The sequence below is a fragment of the Elephantulus edwardii genome, unplaced genomic scaffold, assembly GCF_000299155.1.
Source record: "Elephantulus edwardii isolate Elephantulus edwardi_28Jun2011 unplaced genomic scaffold, EleEdw1.0 scaffold00353, whole genome shotgun sequence".
Taxonomy (NCBI): Eukaryota; Metazoa; Chordata; class Mammalia; order Macroscelidea; family Macroscelididae; genus Elephantulus; species Elephantulus edwardii.
In genome coordinates, this window is record NW_006400103.1 from 2,090,922 (window position 1) to 2,096,075 (window position 5,154).

The following is a 5,154-nucleotide window of genomic DNA, read 5'->3' on the forward strand; positions in this document are numbered from 1 at the left end:
GTTGGTGGTCTGTTCCACAATCAGCTCCTGGCCTAGTTTTCACAGCTGATATTGAGCTTCTCCAGCAGTTTTTTCCACAGATGCAATCAATCTGATTCCTATGCATACCATCAGGTGAAATCCATGTGTATAATCTACGTTTATGTCTCTTAAAAAATGTATTTGTGATGAATAAGTCATTGATTGTGCAAAATTAAATCTTTAAGAGAACACAAAAAAGGAAGGAAAGTAATCTCTTGGGAGAAAAAGCAATATTCTATTAGTGGATTTTTACTAGAATAAATAACGAGAGGATAAGCATACAGTATGTATGGTCCAAACAAAGCCAAATATTGTGACAAAGATACCATGAAAGGAATCACTGGGTATTCACGAGTGGTCTGTTACAAGAAAGAGAAAGACTATCCCCAGAACAATTTGGCAAATAGTCTAAAATGGAATGAAGGATGTGTAGTAAAGGATCTAGAGATCTGTGATGATCCTATTCTTTGTTATTTATGACACCACAATCCATTTATCAATAAAAAACAACCCAAGGAAAAAAGCAATGATAATTTTATTGCAATAAGCTATATTTAATCTTATTTCACAAAAGAGTTATGTATTAGGGTACTATTTTTAGTTACCTACAAAAGGATGTTGTAACTTTATCCATGTTTACTGCCTACTCTACCCTCTTTTTATTGATATAATAATAAATAAACACTACTGAAATGGGGGCGGGAATATACTAACATTGGGAGTACGGGTAAGAGGTGATGCTGCAAATGCAAAGGTATTTTGAGGCTCTGGAATGAAGGTCTGACACATGGCAAAGGCGAGCACTCTACTTTCTCACTTGATACTTCTTCCTCTTGTTCTGCTTGAGAAGCTCGTGCTTTCCTCTTTTAGGAGACAGTGAGAGTTGCAATTCACTCAAAACCAAGGGTTGTCTCACATGGACTCTAGGATCAGCCTCGGAGTGGGACCTCTTTACAGGACGTGCTTGGGCTCTACTCTGACAGGAGCCCTGACCTCCATGATGGACACTTCTAGAGGCAGGTAGAGCACTCCTGGGAAGACCACAAGGCAACAGGCTTTGTGGAGATGCTAAGAGAAAGTCAAGGCTGGGGAGTTCCTCTTCCCCCTCCTTTTGTTCACTGAGCCCTTTTCCTTTCACATTTGGTTCACTAAATGGAGATGTTTCTGTGAACATGAAGACATCTGTGGTTCTCAATCTAGAAGAAGGCTGATTGGGACAAAGCTGAGGAGAGGCTGATAGTTCCGCTCTTAATTTTTCTAACATATCGCTGTTGCCTCCATCTTTAATGGCCTGAGACTCCGTATGAAAGTCTTTCACTGGAGGCATATCATAACCTGGGAGTATATCCAAATCCTCCTTCCCTTTCAGCTCCAGAAGTCGCTTCTCTACTAGCTGCAAGGAAGGGAAAGAGGCAGTTAGAGGCTCTGTTCAGGCTGTAACAACAGGTGTTGGAGATCATGGTATTGGAGAAAGATTCCGGGAAGTCAGTCATGTATCTGTGGTTACAGAACCCAACACTGCTGCTCTTCCAGCCCACTCTCTTGTGCCATCTTCCCATTCTTTGATGCCTATGTACTTCTACACTCGGATTCGCTATACTTCTCCATGCTTAGATACAGTCATGAGGGTTTCATATTCTGATTCTCCAACCCTCTCTCGCTTACCTGAGTGAGAGTGAGTCTCTCCTCTTCTTCCAGCTCTGGAATCAAGGAAAAGGGATCATCCTTTGGATTTGATGACAGAAGCATTTTTATGAATTGAGGGTGAATGACTGCTTCCACCTAATAAGAGAAAGAAGTTGGCTGTGAATTTCCTGGACAACAGGAAGCTGTGTTCTGGAGGGTCTAGAAGGCAATGAGCAATCCCCTACATGGGTTTACACTCAGTATTGCATGAAGAAAGGAGCCCAGGGCCCCAACAAATGAATGGATAGAAAAATAATAGTACATTCACTCAATGGAATACTAACACAGCCCTGAAAACCCATGACTTGGTAAACTGTATGTAATATGTGTGACCCTGGAAGAGATTATGAAGAATGAATTATCACAGTCACAATATGACAGGTAGTGCATAACACCAGTGTTACAGCATAAGGGCAAGGGCTGGGATTTGGAAGTAAATCAGATGACATGGCATTGGCACAGATAAAAAACACTGTTTGAAAAAGTGCATGAGTAGGCATAATATATAATGACAAAGAAAGATAAATAAAGCCTTAGAAAGAGGGCCATTGCTAATCGGTCCAGGGATGTGAAAGGGAGAGGGGAGTGAGGAAATTGTGTAATAATTAATAAAAGAAAATCCAATTTTTCTATAAACTTTCTCTAAAATTACAACAAAATAAAGTGTTTTTTTTTTAAAAAAGGAAGTATCTTCTATACTACAGAGTCACTGTGCATCAGAATCTACACAATCACAGTGGAATTATTTTGATCAATCATTTTAAAATGACAACACCTGGATATTCACATTCAAGTGGGATCCTACACATACACTCATCACATCCAACAACCATTAGTCTGAGGCTATAATACTCAAGTAAATGACAGGCTTGTGGGGTGAGCACCAGATCTTATGTTTACTGCCTGCTATACAAAGGCAAACTGGAGGCACAAGACCAAGACCCAGCTCACCTTGGTGACAAAATCTTCTTGTGAACACAGCTTGTCAATGTAGCTCAGGAGACCTGGGTCAGAATCAATTCCATTTCCTGCCTGGTCTTGGTTTTCTGGCTGCTGAGGAGGGTGTTGCAGCTGCTTCTCATCTAACCGGAGATACTGGGGCCCATTTGGTTGTGTTTTAGTGGGCTGTGCCAGAGCATCACTCTTCCTTGAAATGAGCACTAGAAGAGTCAAGATAAAGACAAAGTAAATAAGGTAGTAAAGTTCAGCTTTTTCTACTCAACTATATGTTGTCCGTGTAGGATTAAGGAGATTCTAGGATGGATCCTGGAAGGAGGAATGGAAGATTTCCAAACCTTTGGGAAGCCATAAGAGTTGTAAGTTGTTGTGATGCTAGAGTTGGAAGGTCACAGAAGACCATTGTATGATGAAGTTTGCATCTACTGCTTTCCCACACATCCTCTCACTCAACTCTCTTTTCCAGACATACAGTCTATTAGATCTCCCACTGATCATCCAGGAGGGAAAGAGGAAGGAAATGTGTCACCATCACAACTTGGGTATGTAATGAAGTGGAATCGAGAATCTAGACCCTTGGTGGGATCTTCAGATTAGAATATCCATTCCTCTCTCTTGAAAGTAACAGATATGAAGGGAAAGGCCTTCTCCAACTTGACTCATCTCTTCACAGCCTTTGGACTTCTGCCAGAAGGCAGTGTGTTGCAGTGTGGGCAGCCATACCTGATTGTTTGCGAACACAAGTAGCTGAAGGTCCACGAGGATTTACTCTCATGGGAGCTGGAGGAGGCAATTGCATGAAGCCATGATTTTGCTGCATCTTCTCAGGCTGAATCTTCTCCTCTGATTCAAACTCCATGAACCTTTCAAGTTTAATAGAAGCATAGCTCATTCTTAGAAGAAGTCAGGACTCACTGGAACATCAAAGCCAGGCAAAATGTGATTGCAAGGAAGTAGGGACACTTGAAATCAGTCACCTACCAAGGTGCTAATTGAGATTATTTCTTAGTACAGAGCGCCTCCCAGGCATGTTTGAGGTGGAGAGATACTTTTAACAGGCTATCATTCTTTTTCCAGCTAACACACAATTCATTGTAATTCATGAGGAAAAGAGTCAGTCTTCTAAAAACTGTTCCATAGCTTTGTCTTTAATTGCTTTTCCACACCCTTTCAATCTGATAGCATCATTCAGCAACGCTGACACTGGAAATGAGGTCTATATGATGCTCAATAGGGTCCACTCTGGGACTCACTGCTATCACCCTATCTTGACTGTCCATAAAACACCTTGAAGAGATACGACAGCTTCAATCTGGGAGATTGTGGTCAGTGGATTGCAGAAGACAACTTGAAAGTGAACTTAAATCCCTAAACCTACACATTGGCTTTCATCCCCTAAGCTATAAATTACAGAGACATCTGCCAAAGTATATCAACTTATTGTGGAGCCTAGAATTTATTAGGAACCCTACTTTAATATCCTCAACATAGTCCTTGCAAATGCAAATATCAGATGTGGTGAACTTTAGACCAAGGCAAATTAGAAAAGTCCAAGTGGCTTTAGATGTAACAGAAATTGTCTTTAAAGAGAGAAGAATTTCAGAGTCTCTATGCTACTTCACACGTCATCTTAACAATATCTCCTCCCAATTACATCTACATAGTAAGAGAGAAGCCACTCTCACCCCACCCCCAGCATGGCCCCTCTCTTCAGACACAGGTCCAGAGTCCCATGTACTTACTTAGCCGCCATCTTATAGTAGATGAGATGGTCAGAGTTGCTTTGTTCCTTCCATTCGTGCACAGACCTGCACAGTCCCTCCTCCAAGCTCATGGTGGGCTTCAGTCTGGCCAATGATCGCAGGACTGGGCTATAAACCAAATAATGTCAGTAATATTCTGAAAGTACATCTTCTGTCCCCCTTTTCACCCCACCCCTACTCACATCTTCCTGACCTTCATCACTTCCATTTTGCTACTTGGCCATGTGAATTCCTCCCTTCTGATGTTTTATCCTTAGATTTCTAGCATTTCTGCCTTTTGGATGCCACTCACACACAGATCATAAGAACTATACTAAGACACAATTATGGGAGGGACAGCTTGAACAAAAGTATGTGTGTGAGCCTTCTATATGATTGTTGATACAATTACCTGCAGAGTCCACATGCCCGGATCCAGTCGAGGGGTCTCATGAAGGAGCTTTTAATTGAGTTTCAGTGATGGCTGCGGTGTACACGATTTGGACTTCTGTGCCCAGAGTCCTGGAACCTACGAGTTTAAAGACTGAAAGTTCAGACTAAGATGAAATGTAAAGGGAGTTGCTCTTAACTGAACGAGAATCAGGCTGTTTCCGATTCAAACCTTGTTCAGATAATGCATTTGCTTGTACTTGGACGAGGAGGCAGCCATCACTGCATGGTGCAAATCAGGAAGAGTGTGCATCAAGGATGTGCCCTATCTCCATATCATTTCAATCTATAGGCAGAA

The 5,154-nt window shown here is 41.7% G+C and overlaps 1 pseudogene; it reads right to left on the bottom strand.

Moving 5' to 3' along the window:
* LOC102861320 overlaps window positions 1-4,498 on the bottom strand; it is a 57,960-nt pseudogene extending 53,462 nt beyond the window's left edge.
* Window positions 4,499-5,154: the final 656 nt, after the last annotated feature.